The sequence below is a fragment of the Chinchilla lanigera genome, unplaced genomic scaffold (genome assembly GCF_000276665.1).
Source record: "Chinchilla lanigera isolate Chin_1 unplaced genomic scaffold, ChiLan1.0 scaffold00038, whole genome shotgun sequence".
Lineage (NCBI taxonomy): Eukaryota > Metazoa > Chordata > Mammalia > Rodentia > Chinchillidae > Chinchilla > Chinchilla lanigera.
The window spans coordinates 18,736,239-18,757,668 of record NW_004955439.1 but is presented as its reverse complement, the minus strand read 5'-3'; the positions used below and the strand labels follow the sequence as shown (position 1 = coordinate 18,757,668).

Genomic DNA, 21,430 nt, shown 5'->3' with positions numbered 1-21,430 from the left:
GATTTCAGCTCACCCCAGTAAGAATGGCTAGCATTAAGAAATCAACCAATAACAAAGGCTGGCAAGGCTGCGGAGAAATAGGAACTCTTCTCCTTTGCTGGTGGGAATGCAGACTGGTGAAACCACTGTGGAAATCAGTTTGGAGATTTCTCAGAAAACGAGGTCTAGAGGTCCCATTCAACCCAGCTATTCCCATTCTGGGTATTTTCCCAGAAGATCTAAAAACATCAAATCATAGCGATATATGTGCACCCATGTTCATAGCAGCTCAATTTGTAATTGCTAAATTGTGGGAACAACCCAATATCCATCCAATGAGGACTGGATAAAAAAGTTGTGGTATTTTTATATAATGAAATATTACTCAGCTATAAAGAAAGATAAACTCGAGGCTTTTACAGGTAAATGGTCACAACTTGTGACCATACTCATGTAAGAAACATTGCATGTGTAAGCAACATATTGTCTCACTAGTGTAAGAATCTGAAAGAGGGAATAAAAATTAGGAGATATGATAGACATTGTGAAACAGAAGGAAACTGCTCAAAAGTAAAGAGCAACTAGGATGACAGAAAAGAGAAAAGAAAGAAGGGGAAATTATGTATATATGTATATACAGGAGAGCTAACATAGTTGTACTACTGTCTTCTACTGCTGTACAGAAAGGAACAGTTGATGATTACTTGTTTGATCAATCTTGTATGTTTCTATTTGTTTTCCTGAGAAACCACTTTAAAGATAGCAATATGTAATACAACAACCATTGTTAATTTCCTACCACTCTGTCTGTAATTCAGTATTAATTGTATTCTTCTTATGCTATTTTGTAAATGGATGTCTGTTAATGTTTTCCTTCCTTTATTTTTAAAATAAATTTTAAAAAAAGAAAATGAATCTGTTAGCTAACGACTGTTATTAAACAGTAAAATTATGACCTTAAAACATTGCTTTGATGCCACTATCAGGATGGATGGATGGATGGATGGATAGATGGATGGATAAATCTGACAAGTAGGATACCTATATGTTTTAGGTTATTATTTATAAATATAATAGACGTGTGAAAAGTTACAAAAGTGTTGGTGCATACCTTTCTTTCACTTTTCTATCCCTGTACGCGCGCGCACACACACACACACACACACACACACACACACAAACTGCATAAGCAAACACACCAGATACAATGCCCTTAAAATAAATGACATTTCTACCCTCATCTCTCTGCTGTTTCATTTTTGGCTACATAACATATTAAAGGTATTGTTTACACAGTCCTCTTTTATACTGATGCGTTTATTTTTCTATTTTACATGCATTCCACAATTCATTTAATAATTATTAATGATGCCCTCTTTCATATTTTATTTTTTATAAATATAACAATATTTACATATGTATGAAATAGGTATCATAATTTTATTGTCTTCAATACATGTTATTTCTTCATTTATCTCATTTTCACAGAACATGCTGTTTTATGTGGAAAATGAGGAATTAGGACCTTTTATACCCCTTTCCTTTTTTCCACTTCCATTTCTTGATTTTTGGAGTTTAAATTTTAGTTTTAACTCTTCCACTTATTATCTCCCACTGATAATCACTTATAAGTTCAAGTAATATATAGCTAAACTCTTTTCTTCCTTTGTGAAACATAAATCAAGCCCTACTTTGATAGAAATGAGGAACTGCTGCATAAATGCTGCCTTCTACTTTCTCCAAGTCCTATTATCTCTTATTATTAGTTATATTTTCTAAGATGAAGACAATAATTTAGTATCCAATATTTTTGCACAACTTGATTCTAAAAATTAAAACTCAATGCAAGCAACATTTCTAGCACTATGAATACTGAATATTGCTTATTGCAGATTCATGTAGCATAATTAAATTCTTAGGGAAGGAATTTTTATCCAACACTATAGCACAAAGGAAAATTTTCAAAGTTTCAGACTTTCCTAGATTATTTTTTAATTTGATTTTAGTTTTCAAAAGCCTTCTAGGTTGTATTCAACTGCTACTTTTCCTGTATTTTGTGTCATTCTTTTGCTCTAATTTGAATTATCACTCAGTAAATCTTCATGTAGACATTCTTTACCAAACTGTGCATTATTCTTGAGCATGAGTACAATTTAAGCATATAATTCTATATATCAATTAATTTTCACACAGATCTTTGAAGACATTATTTTGATATATCCTAGGCTCCAGTTTTGTTGCTAAGAAATGTCATGATTACCCTATTTTTATTCATTTACTAAAAATACATTTGTCACCACTTGAAGATTGTACTAATAACCTAATCCAAACAATTTAAAATTTCATATATATAAATACTTCAGTTCATGAACTTAATCTGTTTTGCAATTTTGAAGAAGACGGCCATGCTTGTGTTTGTGTGGGGAAGGTGGCTACAGTTGTAGTTGTCACCTGGTGTGGAGTTTGTGAATGGACACAAAATTTTGTCAAAAGCTTTTATTTGAGAACCGAATTGTTTGAGAACGGAAGTATTCATAAATTGACTGTGTATACATTTGTTCTTACTTTTATTCACCCTGCTTGCTAAACTTTTTAATCTTACAAATGAAGTATGTGTTAGACTAAAGGCAATAATGGACCCAATGTGTGGCTATCTTTGGTAAAGTTCTTCTAGTCCACTCTTTATTTGGTCAGGCAATTTGTTTTGGCTCATGGAGCAAAGAAAAGGAAGCAGATATCTGAAAAGGTCTTCATACTAAAAATTACTCTCTTGCTGTTATTAGAGACCTATTGCCAAGGTAACAAGTAGAGGTTAGCATGGTGCTGAGAGATGCAGAGCTCAGTTGCCCCTGTCACTCAACCACCAGTCCCAAGCACAGTCCCTAAGTGAGTTCACCTTGTATCAACTAATCACCAGCCAATCTTTCACTAACCAGAATGACTGAGTTAGTTCAAGGGAAAATACCCTGAAGAGCCCATCAGCCCCTTTATAGAAACATAAGTTAAAGAAATAGTGCTTGTTTTAAATTACTCAAGTTTTGTAGTCATATGTTCACAACAAAGGTTAACTGAAATAGAATATTTCATGTATTCATTTTTGTGAGTACATGTTTACGGGAGATTACATTCATTGTGGGGAGCTGATATGTGCATGTAACACATCTTGATTTATTTTTCATTCTCTTCTCCTCCTCTCCTGCCCTCCCTCCCCCATCCCTTGGTCCCTTTCCCTTTTGCAAAAGTTCTATCTCCCTGCTTCCTATTATCTTTAATTTATTTATATCTTGAGTTTTCCATATAAAAGAAACCATGTAATATTTAATCTTGTGTGTTTGAATTTTTTCATTTATTTCTCAAGGTGCATTCATTTTCCTAGGGTATTTCTTCAGATTACAAAAATATTATCATTAAATTTTATTTTCTGCCTTTGTCTTATTCCTTTGCATAAGCAGATGTTGGATCCACTCACTATCTAGCATCATCCTTCAGTTTTATTTTACATTTTCTTGTCTTTCTGTTAGTGTTGGAAGTTAATATTCAATTTTATTTGAAGATAAAAACCAACTTCAGCTTCAGTTATTCCTCTTTTATCAGTTGGTTTAATAAATTTTTACTTTGGTGATCATAATTTTAATTTCCTGGAAATTTTTCCTTTTCATTGGTCTTTTTCATGATAGCTTTTTATAGCTATTATATCCTTTCAAAGTCTGCCAAAGGTACCATTTAGACACCTCTTAAAATTTTCTGGGTTCCCTGAATTATACTTAAATCTTCTGGTATCACTTACACTTTTTGCATATTTAAGCACAGTTTTACCTGATGAACTTAGGTACTTCAATTCACATAGGTGGGTTATACATTTCATCTGTACTTTGCAATACATTATCGCAAAGATTTTCTTCCTGGAATGAAAGAGCTGTCAAAAGCCAGAAAGTTGTATGAGTTTCACAAGGAGAAAAGCAAGAAGGAAAGCTAGTGACTCTCGTGATTGCAAAATAAAACAAGTTAATTACCGTATGAGTGGAACGCTTTAAGAACTTCACTCCTGATTGTATTTTTTTCTTCTCCAAATGTTAATGTAACATTTTACTGTGTAAAAATGTTTCTATTATTTTAATGCTACCATATGAGAAAAAAGAATCACACTAGTTTGTCTAGTCTGTCAACTTAAACTGGCAGCACAATAATTAGCTTGACCCTTGAACTCTTTTTTAGTTCTTTGTTAGCATCTTGCAGTGATAAATGGCTGATCCTAAGAAAAAGGTTCAGAGAATTTTATTTTTGAGAGAATATATTTTACAATAATTTGAATATTCTTTTAAAAACTGAAGTTTTTACTGCAGTGATTTTAAGAAAAATGTTTCTTTTTCCTCTTGATTTCTAAAGAATGTATACATTGGTGACATTTCCAAAGGATTTCTAAAATCAGCAGTCACAGAGATGAATGCGGTTATCTACAAACATTGTTATACTACACACTCTAGAATTTAAAGTTCATTTAAGCTTTCTGACACTAAATAATATTTCTTTCTTATGTTTCCAAATTTCTGAAAGTAGTATAGGCTCAAAAGAAAAGCAATGTATTAAAATACAATAAAGTTCTTTTCCAATGGCAAGAAAGATAAATCATTTTCCAAGGAGAGTTCATCAAGGCTAAAGATTGCCAGAAGAATAGTAGACCTTACTTTCAAAGACCAAGCTGGTCTCAAAGCATATAGTTTTGATATATTAATATATTCATCTGTGTTAAGTCTCAAGGCTGGTGTCCAGCAGGTTATGGCAATTTAAAGAATTTTTATCTTATATAAAAAATATACTCTAGTAAGGCTCTACATTATTTCATTTAAAAAGTGATTTTAAATTTTAGCAGAAGAAACTAATTTTCAAACAAAAACATATAAGAACCCACAAATGAATGTATACATACAACAAGGAAGTAAAGTGTAGCTGTTTTTCCTATGAAAGTTGGAGGGAGGGGGAATAAAAAAGTTTTGTGACTTGGTTTCATGGTCTTTAAACACAGTAGAGACAGAATTCCACACTTCTATTACATGAAGAGGAAACAAAATCTGTGAATCATATTTTTAAATTACTGGTCAAGACATAGATTTCATGTATATTCACTGAAAGAAATTAAAGTATTCCATTAATTCATTTCTTGAACATTCTATGTAACCAAAATAGAACAGGGCATTTTGAAAGCTGAAAGGAAATACAGAGCACAGTTCCTTATCTTCAACAGTTCATATATAAATCACATATCAAGTTGAAGTTGTACTTTTTTTTATTTTAAAGAGAGCAAAAAATAATTTTAAGAAAAACAAATTAAACTTCAAAAAACAAGATAATATGAATTCAACAATGGTTGTTATATTGCATATTGTTGTCTTCAAAGTAATTGTTGTGATTACCAGATATAATCAACTAAGGAATGGTTAAAAAATGAAGTCGTACTTTATGGGCTTATTTTCAGACTAAGATAGGTTTGAGGGGGTTGTTAAACAGATTAACTGTAAGGAAAAGGAGAAATACCAGCTGCATTTTTTTTTTTGGCCTTTTTTGAGACAGAGTCTCCCTATGCAGTTCAGGCTGGCCTTGAGCTCACTTTGCAGCTCAGGCTGGTCTTGAACTCGCAACGATCCTCCTGCCTCGGCCTCCCGAGTGCTGGGATTACAGGCATGTGCCACCACACCTGGCTCTCTAGCTGCATTTTAAAAGATGACTGGGATTCAAACAATTAAGAGGAAGAGTATCAACATACAAGAGGTGTGGAAGCAGAGACAGCTTTAGAGAAGAGGATACAACGAATGAGAATCCTTTGTAGTAGAACTGAAACTATAATAGAAACGAAATGATATATACAGAAGTTGGAAGGGAAATAAAATTAAATAGTTCAACATAAAACTACAATCAGTGTTTAAACTCTTTTCTACTGTGGCCTTCCTTTCGAGGGGCCTATGCTTGTCTTCTTCACTCTGGTGAGGATGGTACAGATCAGCTGCTGTGCTCATGAAATAGAAGCACCAGCTTGCTATGACCTCACTTCCCCCTCTACTATGTGAAAACGCCACAGACAGAACCAGCTTGTCGGCCTGGTGAAGACAACACGAGCCATGCCACTGCTAGCCTTCAATGAACTCAAATAGAGCAAGGAAGGAATCCAGAATCCAGACTGTTTAAGCCAACGGATACATTCTTACTGCACGTGAAACTGATACGACAGGTTGAACAAGATAAAGGAAGACTTAATGTCAGACAAAGTAAGTATCTCGTGTAGTTTTATAACCAGCTTTCATTTCTAAACATATCTTTTATAGTGATATCGGTTGTCAAATGGCTCCAAGCTCAAACTTTCCACTACTTGAACAGCAAAGTTCAAAACAAAACAAAACAAAAAAAATCTGCTCAGTCTTTGTATTTTGCTCCATAGCTGAAACAAAAATCTGACTTGAAGAAACCTGTGCAGGCTGAGTGTGAGTCATGCATTGCATCTCACTGTAGACAAAAAGTGGTGACGCTTCAGTCTGGGTACTGTTCTCACCCAGACAGCAGAGTGCTTGTGTTACTGTATTAAAACATTCACTGCTGTGCTTTTTCATGTGCTTTATTTGCATAAAATATCATAACTAGGGCTCCAAAGAAAAGTAGTAAAGCTAAGAGGAAAACTGAGAACCACAATTGAGTTAAAGAAAGAAACCATTGGGAAATTTGTTAAGGTCCTGGAAAAAATGAATTCATAAGTGTAATTTCGGGGCCTTCAAACCAATTATTTGGTTTTCCATTATTTCTTATAAGAAAAATATGCTCAGTTCTAGAACTTTTGATTGTTTGAAAATGAATTTGGAATGAAGTTTGACAACCAAGGTATCACTGTAATTTGATAGTTATAACTGCATGATAGGTGAGTCTGAGCTTGACTTTGACTAACCTTAATTTGACATGGCAGGATAGTAGTCAGTATTCACATCTCCTCGTCCAGCAACCTAACACAAAAAAACATCCTCTTTGTCTTTGCTCCTGTGTCACTTTCTTAGCAACACCCGACAATCTCTCTTAAAACTATAAACTAGCCCCACCTCACCTTTCTCTCTCCTTCCTTTGTCTTTTTCTCCTTACTTCTTCACTGTCTCTCCTTCCTTTGTCTTTTTCTCCTTACTTCTTCATCACAATTTGCATGTGTGTCTGTCCATATAGATCTTATCTGTTTCCAAAAACGTAACTAAAATGTATCCAGTTGCCAACACATGAAAATTACTAAATAATTATGGTAACTTCCAGAAAAATTATAATTTCTATGTCACCATCAATAAGGTAAGTGACAATGCTGTCTTTTACAGATGGAATAGGAAGAAAGGACAAAGCACTAGGAAACTTACAACAGTTACTTCATTAATATCAACTTGTAAAAAGACATCAGCTGTCTTCTCTAGCATATAAAACATCTCATAGTTTAGGCAGACCTTGACTTACACTGGCTTGACATATCTTGACTAGTAAATGACTTATTTACAACTGAATAAGGGCGAAGAAAATCCCGTCAAGCTGCCAAAGAAAATAAATATTACTTATTTTTCACTAAGTGCAAAGGAAGTTAGAAAGTAGAACCTTTTTATTCCCACAAAATTCTAAACATGTTTAGTGTAATCACTGATGATTCCAATATTTCTAGGACATTATGGGTTAAACTAACCTCTATATGCTAGGAAATGTATTTATTTTTTGTTTGTTTTTTAATGTCAAAACAAAAAAGTAACATTTTTAAACAAAACTTTCTCTGTGAGTGTATGTGGTGGTGCTAGGGATCAAGCTCAGTGCATACCACCTTGACATCTTTTAGAGTTGTCAATGAAACAAACAGCACTCTGCAGCATGTGTGCCATAAGTTTGCCACGAGTGGTGTAGCATGTGCTAGGAACAAGTCCTACCACTGAACAACATTCATAGCCCTTCTAGTTTTATTTTAAATGGCTCATACTGCACTCAAACTTGTAATCCTCCTACCTCAGCCTCCAGTATGAGGTTGGGGTTTAAAGATGAGCAATACCTCAGTTCGCTCTAAATAAAATTTTTAATGTACTTTTGCAATGCTACATTTGAGACAGGGAGATAGATCATGCCATATTTGCAAAATACAAGACCACTCAGAGACAGCATGATATTTTTACTTCCAAATGCTTTTCTCCTCAAAAGAAGTTACTACGATACCTTTGAGAATAATTTTCAAACTAATCATAAAGAATATTTATGAATTACTATTCATTATTTCACAGGTGAAAGAAATAGAACACTTTACAGATGTTCAAAAAAGTATCTAAGAGAAGGATGATAAAATATAGCTCCACATTTTTCACTACATTTTATAAAATATTCATTTTAAAGTGAAAAATCAAAAGTAACTGACTATTCAAATCATGACAATGCAAAAAGCTTCAAATATCTGATAATCACCAATATTTAAAAGTGTTGTGTCCTAGAGTATTTAAGACAGACATATATAAAGCAAAGTCTCTGCTCTCTAGGACTCACATTACAGGGGAGGAAGCTGAGACAAAAACATATATTTATGTCATCTCAAAGCAAACTTCAAGAAGAGAGTAATCATGTTCTAAAGATGGTTCTTAGGAAAAGCTGATATTTGAATTCTGAGTTAAAGGATGCATGGACACCAGATAAAGGATCTTCTATACAGAGTCAAGTACATACTGTAGCACAGAGATGAAAGAAAAGAATATTGAACAAAAGACTGTGAATGCTATGTCCACAGTACAGGATTCTCAATAAGGTGGAATGTGTTTCAAAAGTATTTATTCAACAAATATGTACTACCAACTAATTGTGTCATGGAAAATGATTTTGGATAGAAATGATGCTCTCAGATTAAGTTTTATACTACCTACAAACATTTTGGAATTTATTTTATGAATAACAAGGACTCGGTGGCTCTCATATAGGAGTGTGATAAAGTTCATTTATCTCTCTTTACTTAAATAAGGTAAATGGAGTCGGAGATACAATAAACAGGTGAAAAAATGATTAGTTAACAAGCAATGTTAATGAATATGGTGATAGATGATGAAGGGGGGGCAGTTAGGCTGAATAAATTGAGATAAATACACTGTTCAATGAGAATTATCTCTGGCCAAAATGGCATGATAAAATAAGTAGGCAGAAGACAAAAGTATCTACAACAATGCCAGGCATGGTGGCACACCCCTGTAATCCTACCAGGGGGAAGCTGAGGCAGGAGGATCGTTGTGAGTTCAAGACCACCCTGGGCTACAAAATGAGCTGAAGGCCAGCCTGAACTGCATAGCAAGACCCTGTCTCAAAAAGACAAAAAAAAAAGTATCTGCAACAACCCAAAAAATTTAAATGCCCTTTTGACACGTTAATTTTTAAATAATTAAAAGGCTAGTGCTGACAACCAGTAGGCAAATTTCAATAACAGAAAAGTCCTCATCAGAGGAATGCAGCACTGAGAAGAGCACAAGAGTCTAAGATACCACACTATAGGACATCCCAATTTTTTAAAGTATAAATGAAAACAAGGAAATAAGAGTATAAAACCATGAGTTATACGTTTCAGGGAATATGACAGTGTCATCAGGTCAACAGAACCAAATACATGAGGACTACAAAAATTTTTAGAAATAGCACTAAGGAAATCATTACAGGAAAAGTTCAGAGCTTCATGGGATATCCAGACTTTCATAAAATCATGAATAGAAGTTAAAGCAGAGAACAAAGTTCATTCTATCTGAAAATGTTGATGATGGGTACATAAAGGAAATAAGGAAAATCACTGCTGGACAAGGTAGACATGAAAATTTAAAGGGATTTTTAATATAACTAAATAGTGAGGATGGACACAATAAATCAGAGAGACAGAGAGAAAGGAGGAGAGAGAGAGGTGGGCTATAATTGTGAGACAAAATTAGAAATAACTTTGAAGATAAAGAAAGTGACTATCCTTTTTGAGCATTTAATCTGTCAGACGTTTTGGTATACCATTTGACATGAATTTCTTTAGTCAAAATATTACTTATACATTAAGTATTGTTGTTCCCAACCATTTGACATGAATTTCCTTAGTCAAATATCATTTATACATTAAGTATTGTTGTTCCCAACCATTTGACATGAATTTCCTTAGTCAAAATATTATTTATACATCAAGTATTGTTGTTCCCAAGCCAGGGTTAGGTAAATGATAGAGCACAAACATTTATTACAGTTTGAGTACCTCAGAAGTGATGACCACTCTGTGAAAAAGTAGGCAAGGTCATCTGTTCCAGCAGCACTAACAATCAGGTTTGGGAAATTGCTTAACTCCTTCAGTGAATGAGAAAGAGATTCCTGATAAGATAAGGAATAAATAGTCAATGTGTATAACAACTGTTTTATAATAATAAAAGTTAACCTGGAATTACTACATTTTTAAAGCACTGACTGACTCAATATTTTAAGCTCTACCTCAACTAGCTTATATATAATGTCTAATAGATGCTTATCTTAGTTACTTTTGTCTCATTGCCAAGACAAAATACCTGCCACCCAAAATTAAGGAAGGAAAGGTTTATGTAGCTCACAGTTTGTGAAGGTTTCAGTCCATACTGGGCTGGCTCCAAGGCAGAGTGGCACATGGCAGAGGGCAACAGTTCATGGCAGTGGAACAAAACAAAAGCAACAAGAGCAAAAGGGAGGAGTAGCAAAGAGCCTGTTTCCCTCCTTTACATTGTATGCAGGCTCCCCACCCCAGGGCAGGTGTAGCACTCATACCCATAATCCAAGCATTAGACTATGGATCAATCAAAAACTCTAGAAGCCCACTCCATGACAGCATAAGGTTTTGCAGGGACATCTAGACACAAACCATAACAATGCGTTAATAAACAATGGCTTTTAAATTTTCAAAAGAGGCAAGAATATGGTTTAAAATGATGTTCCTTCAGTCTTCTCTAATGTTTAATTTTAACTCAGTGTAAGCATTTCTAAAAGGCCATTGTAGTAACATAATGGCTTGTACTCTCTTACAATATTTTACTACATGAAAACTCTATGTTGAAACTATCAAATGACTAACAACACTAATAATTTTCATTAAATCTGAATAATTTTAGATAATAAATAGAAAAAGAATAATCTAAAATTTCAGAGCTTTCCTACTGCCCAATTCAGATACAAGAAAATGCTTCTGCTGTGTCTTTCACTTAAAAATTAGAACATTATTTAAAATAAACTCCAAATTTTGGCATATTTACAAATTAGATTTTATTTGAGTATAGAATATACTGAATAAGCACTGAGTTAATTAAGAAAGGTCCAATTTTATAACATTTTTATGTGTGTGTAGAAATAAATAATACATAATACTTGACCATATGGTCTGTTAGTCCTTTTCCTAATTACCTGCAAATCACTACACAGGTTTTACAGCTGCTGCTTACTATTAACTGTAGCATGCTTTCCCCAGAGATTCTGTCCCTCTTACTATAAATTTTTGTTTTAACTACTAACAAAGAGTATTCACATTCTTAATAGAATCTATGGCAAAAGTGTGATTACACAACACATATATTTAAAGGAATGATGCTTTGCATTAAATTAATGTTAATTACTTAATAAAAGTTTCAGCAGACCCAAATATTGCAATAGTTTCATTTTAGTCAACATTTTAAATGTGTTCATTAAAGTCTAGTAGCCTGAAGCATGCAATGTAGTAGGCAGGAATAAAAATGACATAAGTTTCTGATACAGAAAGCAATTATCCCTTTTTAAAAATTATCTATTTCATACAAGCCATATCTTATTTGAGACTTGTGCTTTATTTTTTTCACCTCTATCTTAATGTTCAAATTGCATCTGAATTTTCTCATATAAAAAAATCTACAATATCACTCTTTTAAGGTACTAGTAGCTGAATAGCATGTCAAAGAAAATAATGTGAAACTAAAAGTAAAATGTATAAATCCTAATAAAACACTCACCTCTATCCTTCCTAGGGAATTTTTGTTGTATACTATTCTCCATACAATTGGGAAAATTACATACCCCAGTATGAATGCTAACCAGGTCAGTATTACACCTGATTCATGACGTGTCAACCACATACATTGGTTTGCACAAACAGTTGCTAAAAGTATTTGCTGAATAAAAGAGTCACATAGTTAATGTCAAATAAGTGTCTTGTTCTTATAATGCACACATTGATCATTTTCATCTTATAGTAACAGTGTATAAAAAGCAAAATACTCCACTGAGTATAAAAGTAATTGGTAGGTGAAATGCTCTTTTTATTTGCCAACGATAAATTCTTCCTTAAATTTTGTACTGTCCTGCTAAGGTAACAAATCTTCTTTGTATTAATGTTGCACAGATCTTCAGGAATGCTAATATCAATTACTTTAATTTCTCAGGCTGTCCAAACTGCTAATGAAACTTAATAATTAAAGTTCTTTTAAAACAGTCCTTAATCTGAACATCTCCTCATTCAGCCTGATTACAAGCAGCCATCAACATTAACCTCAACTGTTCACAATGTAATAGACAATAGATGTGGCAGAGGTGATCACTATCTAAAATCTTGTTTCTAAAATATGAAATCTGGGGATGAATATACAATGGGAATTTAAGATATTTTATGTCAGTAACTGATTCTATACTGAGTCTTATACAAAGCATTCGTATTTGGAAACAAAGATTAAAACTTGTAAAATTTCTGGACACTTTCATAGCAAATGCCTTATGAATCATGGCACCCATTTAAAAGGTCACTTTGTCCATTCCCTCACTATCACCAAAATATGTAATAGGATACTGATATATTATTGCACTTAGGATACTGTCTTACATATATATCTGGAAGTAGGTCAACAAATTGATGATTAGCATCCAGAATAATACACTTTCCAAAAAGAGTTGCTAGCTTGTAAAGGAAAAATTTAATAGGAATTAAAAGTAGTCCAAAACATGTAAATATTTTATAGAATTATTTGGCCATAATTTAAAAGAAATTTGCTCAAAATGATTAACTTAGGAAATTAGTTATTAGTCCATAACCCCTTCTAGTAGAATTATCATCTTTTTAAAGCTTCACTAAAACACAACAGGTTTCTAAATACTAATGAATGGTTATGGTTCATGAAAGACATGATAGTCTGGTGTGTATATTTCAAGAGAAAAATAAAAGCTTTCAGGCACTGTCTTCTGCTTTAGGACTTAGGGTAACATCAGGCCACCTGAAAAAGGACTGTTTCTTCACAGTCAATATAAAGCTGTCAGATATATTAAGTGGCCCATAAATGAAATGCCAAAATTAAATTGTAACTGTCAATAATCACAGATAGAAAACCTACTGCCTTTATTAGTTCTGTTACAGCAACTAACTTTTCCAAGAAATGGCAAACATTCCCTACAGTTCTAAAATTGTCAGCAGTAGGAAGAAATTAAAGCCTCTTGTGAAAAAGCCCTGAGTATAGCTGACAGGAGTGAGAGCCTTCAACAAGCTCAGGATCAGTGCTTGACCTTGGCCCTGACTTTGAGCCCCATGGTAATTCATTCAATCTGCACAGAAGTTTTAACCTTGACTTAGTATTTGACTTTTTTTTTTCTCCCTAGTAACTGTGTATGGTCAATGAATTAAAGAATGAAAGGGTTACTTAATTGAAATAAAAAAACATTTAGCAAACCCTTCTAGATTGGGATAATTTGTTACATTAACAATAAACTTACTTTTCACCATTTGATTTCAAAATTTATTTAAAAGCCAAAATTTAAATCACTTGTTAAATTTACCTCATTATTATTTATTTTCATGTGTTTTTTCCAATTAGGGTTCAATAACTGAATGAAAACAAGAAAATTTTTAATATACTACTACAGCCCTGAAGGGATGAAATGAAACGGACACCCAGACGTAAGCTTCTCTACCAACCCTCAGCTGGGGCCCCCACACCATGGAAAAGGAAGGTGGTGTCCCTGTGAAGTACTTTAGAATACAATCATAATTACCTTTGCAAAAAAAAATTACCTTTGCAATTTTATAATTCCTTTCATAGTTTTTGTTCCTTAAAAGAATTAAAGAAATGTTGAACATAAAGTTCCACCTGAACTTACCACTTGTTTTTTTTTTTTTTTTTTTAATTACCACTTGTTCTTATGGACACTGAGTTCCCCTTCTGCAAGGCTTCGCACATTATTTCCTGTCCTTTGTGCCAACCAGTAAGATGCCAATATTATCCTAAAATGTTGTTATGGCTTTCCAACTCTTTGAGGCACTAAATGCCTCAAATATAAAGGATACGTTTTCCTAATATAGACAATATGCCTCAAAAATCTAAGAGAGTATTTTCCTTTCTTATATATACTTATTCTGTAATAAAGGACCTGATTTGGAAGCTCATTATCATTCATTCTGTGATTTTCTAACTTTGCCTCCTTGCTGACCGAAACCTACAATTATGAGACAAAAATAATTTGCCAAACTGTATACACTGTAATACTCTTACATTTTATTCTCAACTTCCTCCCATCCTCTTATTTTTCCCGGATCTGGAGCAATGGTCTTCATTCTAATTTTTTCTCTTTAGCTTTCCTTTGCAAAGTCTCTGATGTGCTGATATCAGATTAATTTTTCGGAAACCTCAAACCCGGCATTCTTTGATTAAAAAAAAGTTTTACTCTGTCGAAAACTGCAGAACAAAAGTACTTTTGAGTACTATTCTAGAATCTTTTACAGCTACTACCAATCCCTCATGCAACTTTTCTTCTCACAAAAACAATCTATACTTCTGACTTTGCCCATTATTCTGGCTCATTTGCTAACTGTCCTATATGCCTTGGAGTTTAGCACTGCTATACATGTTCTTAAAGTAGAAAGAGTTCTGTTCTGAATTAAACACTTCTGAAACGAAGTATCTGATTTTCTTCTTCGCTTCATGCTTGTCCCCAGTAAGTTTTATTTCTTAGTATTCCTTAGGATTCCTTAGGATTCTCCAACTTAGTAAGTGGTACCATTGTTCTCCAAGTTGCTCAAGCCTGTTCTGGTATAATTTTCAAAAAGGTAAAATCATGACATGTAAATATAAAATGAGCACATATCAAAGATTTTTACATACTCAATAATTAACGAGGAAAACAGTGAGTTGTTTAACCAACTGAAATTGTAATTTGAAAAGGTAGGTGTTTGAAAGTAATTTTAGGAAGTAATTTTATGATGATTGCTGGGGTAGATATAAAGTGAGATAACATCTAAAAGGACAATAAGTCATAATTTTTTTCATCATTTTTCCTGCCAGGCAGAAATTATATGCATCTCTGCTAGGCAAAAATCTATAAGTTATCCTCTTCCCCTACAAAGTTGTAGCACGGTCCAATAAATAACAAATCAAAAGTCCTATGCTAATGGAGTAACACTCAGCATTCTCTGCTTCAGGATATGCTTCTGATGTCCTTATCTCTTGTGATTATGCACAATTCCCAAAGGTTACTCTTTAAATAAAAATGTTCACTTTATTAGATTTGGTCTGCTTATCCATGTAGATGCAATGCAACAAGAGTCCTAATTCAACATGCAAGCCTTGAGGATGCTCTGTAAATCTATTCTCAAACAATTGAGCAATTATGAGACTAAAAGTTAATTTCTACGTGTATTTCTCTTTAGAGATCTCATACTAAATTTTTTTAAATCCTCAATTAAAAAACCAAGTCCACGACATCTGTGCAGCAATTTCATCTTCAGTGTATAAATTTAGGTGAATTCTTCTTTTCTTACAGCCCTCAAAGTGTCTAAGGCCTCTGACCCAGTAAAAGACCTTAACATCTATGAGGCCAGTCTCTGCAAGCCAAGTCCAAATCAGGGCTCTGGAGAGGACTTTGTAGGCACTGAAGCCATATATAAATGATCTTTAGTGCAGGCTTACTGTAATTACTTGGTTTTATTTTACTTTTTAAATTTTTCATTAGTACATATTTCCACACATAATGCTCACATTCATCATAGGGAGTTTGTATAGGTACATAATATATCTTAATTCTTTATATTTTTCTCATTTACCTCCGCTCCCTCCCCTGCCCATTTACAGAAACTTTGTTTCCATTTTTTTCCTTTCATCTTTGCTTTTTTTTCCTTTGCCCTTCCCTCCTTTTTCCTTCCTCCTCCCTTGTTCCCTATCTCATTTGAACAAGTTCCTCCTACGTCCCAATATCCATCATTTATTTTGTTCCTTGTTTACCCTTAGGTTTTCTCAGACAAGAGAGACAATGCATATTTAAACCTGTGTGTATTATTTATTTCACTTAAAATTATGGTCTCAAGGTATACCCATTTACCTATAAATGACTCCAATTCATATTTCTTTATGGTAGAGTAGTACTTTGTTGTATATAAATAACACATTTTCTTTACCACTCATCTATTGATGAGCATATGGGCTGCTTTCAAGATTTTCCTATTGTAAATTGTGCTGCTATAAACATTGTATGCACATATACAGTGATATTGGGAAGTATCAATGATATTGGATATTGGGAAGTGTCAGTATGAGGGGTATTGGGAAGTGTCAGTATGATGCCTTTAACTCTTTTGGGAAGATGCTTAGTAGGGGAATAGCTGGATCAAACGGAACCTATAGTTTTAGTTTTTTGAAGAGCCTCCATACTGACATTCATAGTAGTTGTATCAGTTTACACTCCCACCAGTACTGAAGGTTCCCTTTTCCCCTACAACCTAGCCAATGTTAATTATTCACTAATTTTTTTTAATGATACCCATTCTTTCTAGAATGAGATGAAATATCAGTGTTGTTTTAATTTGCATTTCTCAAAAAAGTTCGGCCCAAATCTTGGAAGGAAATTATAAAGATCAGAGCAGAAATTAATGCAGTTGAGACTAAGAAAACAATACAAAGAATCAATTAATTGAAGAGTAAAATAGATAGACCCATAGCCAATCTTATCAAAAGACGGAAAGACTCAAATCCATATAAGTAGGCATGAAAAGGGTGAAATCACAACGGGTCCTGCAGAAATTGAAAAGATCATTAGTGCCTACTCTGAGAACCTGTACTCTAGTAAGATAGAAAATTCAGAAGAAATGGACAGATTCCTAGGCATATATGAATTACCAAAGCTGAATCAAGAAGTTATAAAAATTCTAAATAATCCAATATCAGTTAAAAAAAAAATTGAAGGAGTAATTATAAAAAAACCGACCAAAAAAGAAAATCGCAGGTGTGGTTCTATCTATAGTGACAGGTCCCAAGAACAAGGTGCCATGGATAATAAGAAAAAGTAAGAGAGACAAGAAAAAACAATAGATAGAAAAGTCTGCAATCAGGAGGCTTACAGCCTCTCTGACTGCAGCCATGATTACCAATCTCAGTCACCTTTTCTTCAGCAAGAACCAAGTGCTTAGCTAGTACAAATGGATGGATACCGAACATTTTAGTAATTAAAGCATTATCCTTCTCCAATTCTGCCTCTTATGCTGCTGGCAACAATCCCCAGGTGGGCCTCCTACACCCAGCACAATGCTGGGGGTTATAAGTTGACCACTAGTTAGCAATCCACTACAATCACAGTCTTTATGTTATAGGCAGCTGAGTTAGAAAGAAATATTATAGGCAGTCAGACAGGGCCAGGCCCGCCAAGTAGCCAACATGAAAGATACGTATTTGCTATGGGCCAAACATCAAGACAAAGGAGTAAACAAATGCACCCACATACCTCCCTAGGGATCAGCATCAGGGATTGATATTCTAATAGGTAGCGATCAGCTTGAAGAGTCCCTAACCCAACCCCTTACAGGAAGAGCCCCTGTTCTGTATTCCTGCCTTCTTGCTACATGACTCGCTTTTCCATTTGATGCCAATTTAATCAATTTTACCTGAACAATTCTTATTGGCTGACCACAGTTTTGTCCATTTTCCCCTACCTTGGATCCACCTCACCTTGTGCTTTTGCTCTATAAAAGTCCCCAGAAAAGACAGAGTCTTGGGGTAACCCATTCTGGCCACCCTTCTGTCCCTCTCTTCGACAGAAGCTTTCTTTCCCTCAATAAATATATTCTGCTCTCAACCTCCATTGTTCCCTAAAATTTCTTCTTTGATTTTAGAGAATACAAACTCATCCCAGATATCATTCAGGTTGGGAGTTTTTATTTTCCTGTATCACTTACTTCCCATTAATTTTTACAATGCATGGCAAGACTAAAAATTAGGGATCTCCTGCAATTCAAATACACTCTTATCTTCAGGTGAAAGGTTTCAGTTCATTTTTGCAACAATAAACAAATCATTGTGTGTTCTCAGTGCTTTCTAATCATAGAATGTCCTTCTCCACATTTCCTCCTTTTTATTTTGCTGCAATTCTTTGTAGCATCAGCAAGAAGGTCACCAATTATCTTCCTGTTTCTCAGCATTTTCTGGATGAACTTTGCCAGACTAAGAGGATCAGGCAAAGTACAATTATAATACCAAGTAAAATGACAATAGATGTTTGGAAAAATAAGAATATAATCCAAAGTCTATAACAGTGGTCAGTTATCAGTGGTCAGCCATCTGGATGAATTATGGTCACCCACGTTCTGAAGGGTTCACTGCTGAATTCCATAAGAACTTTACAGATCTAATGCCACTACTACTCAAACTCTTTGAAGAAACTGAAAAAGAAGCAATAATTCCAAAGTCATTCATGGAAGCAAGCAACCCTGATACCAAAACCAAAGAAGGAGCCAACCAAAAAAGACAACTATGGGCCAATCTCCTTAGCAAACATAGCTAGAAAATTCCTCCATGAGATACTGGCAAACAGAACGCAGCAAATCATAAAAAAAAAAATCATACACCATGATCAAGTAGGATTCATGCTCGAGATGCAGGGATGGTTCAACACATACAAATCAATAAATGTAAAACAGCAATTCAAAGACCCAAGGACAAAAAAATGATCATCTCAATACATGCAGAAAAAGCATTTGACAAAGTCCAGTACACAGTCATGATAAAAATCCTACAGAATATTGGAATAGAAGATCTTTATCTCAATCTGATAAAAGCCATCTATGACAAACAGCCAACATCATACTAAATGGTCAAAAATTGAAAGCTTTCACTCTAAAATCAGGAACAAGAAAGCCCACTATCACCACTCCTATTCAATATAATTCTGGAAATATGAGCCACAGCAATTAGACAAGAAAAAGGAAAACGATGTGGATAAGAAGTAAAAACGTTAAATGAACATTATTAGCAGATAAAATGATACTCTACATAGAAGACCCCAAAAGCTCCACCAAAAGAATTAACAACCAAATTTGGTAGCATAGCAGGATACAAAGTCAACTCACAAATTAATAGCATTCCTGTACATGAATAACAAACTCACTGAGAAAGAAATTAGGGAAATGATATCTTTCACAATAGCACCAAGGAAAATGAAATATTTAGGAATCAATCTAATGAAGGAAGTGAACAACCTTTACACTGAAAAATACAGTATGTTGAAAAAGGAGACTGAAGAGTATATCAGAAAATGGAAATATATCTCTTGTTCTTGGATAGGCAGAAACAATATAGTGAAAATTGCCATACTTCCAAAACTGTTCTACAGATTTAATGCAATCTCAGTCAAAATACCAACAGCATACCTCACAGAACTAGAGAAAACAATTCTAAAATTCAAATAGAACCAGAAGAGACCCAGAAAAGCAAAAGCAATCCTAGGCAACACAGAAAGGCAAGGGGCATCACAATCCCCAATTTTAAGTTATACTACAAAGGTACTATGATAAAAACAGCATAGTACTGTCAAAAAACAGACCCAATGATCAGTGGAACAGAATAGAAGATGCAGAAACAACTCCAAGCACACTTAACCAGCTTATCTTTGACAAAGAGCCAAATACATGGACTGTGAGAAAGAAAGCCTCTTTGGTGCTGAGAAAACTGGTTTTCCATATGCTGAAGATTGAACCTAACCAGATCTATATCTCTCACCACACACTAAACTAAAATCAAAATGGATCAAAGATCCAAAATATAAAAACAGAAACACTAAATTAGCTCAAACATAGAATATGTAACACTACTGAAGACATAAGTGTAGGCAAAGACTTTTCAACCAAAACCCAGATCACACAGCAAATATTACAAAGAATCAACCAATCACATCAAATTAAACAGCATTTGCACAGCAAAAGAAACCACCAGCAGAGTGAAAAGACAACCCACAGAACCAGAAAAGATTTCTACCAGCTACACCTCAGACAAAGGACTAATACCTACAATATATAAAGAACTCAAAAAAGTCAGACCTTCCAAATTCAAAGACCCAATCCAAAAATTGGCATCTGAAAGGATAGACACTTCTCAGATGAAGTACAAAGAGCAAATGAATATATTAAAAAATGTTCAACATTTCTGGTCATTTGAAGAATTTTTTGGTTTTAAAAGTGGGCTTGGCCCAGGAGGAGGGCCCCAGCTCCTGGGAACCATGTGGTGGGGAGCGCCGGCCCTCGGGCCAGCTCCTGGCCTCGCAGTCGCCAGGGAGAAGGGCCCCTGGAACCCAGAAAGCCGCGCGGCGGGGAGCACCAGCCTGCGGGGCTGGCTCACAGCCTCACAAGCACCCAGGAAGAGGCCCCCCGGTGTCCCGGAAGCCATGTGGCAGCGCAAACTGGGCTGAACCAGCCCTCAAGCCAGCCACCGCCATGCAATTGAGAACTATCATGGCACAGAGAAGCAATGACACAATTGGCCCACCACACACCAGCTGTGGAGGCCCGCCTGCAGATATGCGTGAATCATTCTGACATGGAGAAACCCCTGGGAATACATGCCACACAATGGGTCACTCTTGCCCCTGCTGTTGAGAACCAGAGAAGTCCAGAGTCAGCAGAAGAGCAGCTGCTGAACAAGGATTCAGAGAATATGCGAATAGAGCCTCAGCCCGAAGAGTCAAAGGTCTGGTGGACAAGGGTCACAGGAACCATTCAGAAGCTGTAAACCAGGACAACCTTGCGCATTACCTGGGGAGATCCCCTGGAAGCCATTCTTCTCATGCAGTACAGGCTGCAGTGGAGGAGCACGTGGAGCTCCGGAGAGGTCTGCCCCGAGCTTTCTGCTGCCTGTGCTGATGGTTGGAGAGAGGACACTACCTGGTTGTGGGGTGCCAAAGCGATGGGAGGCTGGAGAGAAAAAGCTACAAAAACTGGCTTTCACCACAGAAGGCTCACTTGAGATGTTAGTAAGAATTGCCTCCTCAGTATTCTATAGCCATAATGAGGAGGCGGTCAAGGAGAGAAAACAAAGACACTGAGAAAAAGCAGCTGCTTTTGCTGTAGCACTAAGACAAATAGACCCAAAGTCTGATACCCGGGGCCCCAAGAAGAACTCCACAACTGCATTCATCTGCTACCACTGTTAAAAGCCAGGCCACCTCAAGAGGAACTGCCCTA

General features: G+C 35.1%; 1 protein-coding gene and 1 long non-coding RNA gene across 5 annotated transcripts in view; one reads left to right on the top strand and one right to left on the bottom strand.

Annotated features, from left to right (window-relative positions):
* Window positions 1-21,430, bottom strand: part of Park2 (parkin RBR E3 ubiquitin protein ligase) — a 1,289,129-nt gene that overhangs the window by 1,195,690 nt on the left and 72,009 nt on the right. The gene's annotated exons all lie outside the window — the stretch shown is intronic.
* On the top strand, window positions 6,056-14,004 carry LOC106149199. Its single transcript, XR_001235206.1, has 3 exons — window positions 6,056-6,239; window positions 11,982-12,051; window positions 13,812-14,004. It is a non-coding gene; the product is annotated as an uncharacterized LOC106149199 (long non-coding RNA).